Source organism: Anoplopoma fimbria, unplaced genomic scaffold (assembly GCF_027596085.1).
Source record: "Anoplopoma fimbria isolate UVic2021 breed Golden Eagle Sablefish unplaced genomic scaffold, Afim_UVic_2022 Un_contig_8451_pilon_pilon, whole genome shotgun sequence".
In the NCBI taxonomy this organism is placed as follows: domain Eukaryota; kingdom Metazoa; phylum Chordata; class Actinopteri; order Perciformes; family Anoplopomatidae; genus Anoplopoma; species Anoplopoma fimbria.
The window spans coordinates 1-901 of NW_026553201.1; the positions used below are offsets into that span (position 1 = coordinate 1).

General features: G+C 42.1%; 1 non-coding gene across 1 annotated transcript; it reads right to left on the reverse strand.

Moving 5' to 3' along the window:
- Positions 1-445: 445 nt before the first annotated feature.
- Positions 446-564, reverse strand: LOC129116387 (5S ribosomal RNA). The gene has a single exon (XR_008533513.1). It is a non-coding gene; the product is annotated as a 5S ribosomal RNA (ribosomal RNA).
- Between the last annotated feature and the right edge of the window lie 337 nt (positions 565-901).

Genomic DNA, 901 nt, shown 5'->3' on the forward strand with positions numbered 1-901 from the left:
CTCAAACAAATCACTCCACGACTCACTTCCTGAAAGGGGCGTGTTCAGGGTGGTATGGCCGTAAGCAAATATTGTGCCTACCAAAGGGCCTTTTAAAGATACTATATCACCACGCTTTGCTCTTTCGTCTATACAGGGAGCGCCTGCAGATTGCCAGACACACTCACAGCTTTTAAATGTCAAATCAGAATGTACAAAGTGGCTATAAGGATCACAAATGTAGTGCAGTAAAAAGATTAATATTTACTGTTGAAATGTAGAATACGTTAGCATAAAATTGAAAAGAAAATGATCGATGAGCTTAGGAATGATGAAAGCCATCATTTAACTGGATTTGTGTCATTTCTATACCGGCAAGTCATGATCTAGCTATTTCCTTCCCACCCTGTCGGTGTCCACTGAAAAAGCAGCAGCGCCTCTGCTTTTTGTAAAGAGGAGTGAAAAAAGCTTACAGCACCTGGTATTCCCAGGCGGTCTCCCATCCAAGTACTGACCAGGCCCGACCCTGCTTAGCTTCCGAGATCAGACGAGATCGGGCGTGTTCAGGGTGGTATGGCCGTAAGCAAATATTGTGCCTACCAAAGGGCCTTTTAAAGATACTATATCACCACGCTTTGCTCTTTCGTCTATACAGGGAGCGCCTGCAGATTGCCAGACACACTCACAGCTTTTAAATGTCAAATCAGAATGTACAAAGTGGCTATAAGGATCACAAATGTAGTGCAGTAAAAAGATTAATATTTACTGTTGAAATGTAGAATACGTTAGCATAAAATTGAAAAGAAAATGATCGATGAGCTTAGGAATGATGAAAGCCATCATTTAACTGGATTTGTGTCATTTCTATACCGGCAAGTCATGATCTAGCTATTTCCTTCCCACCCTGTCGGTGTCCACTGAA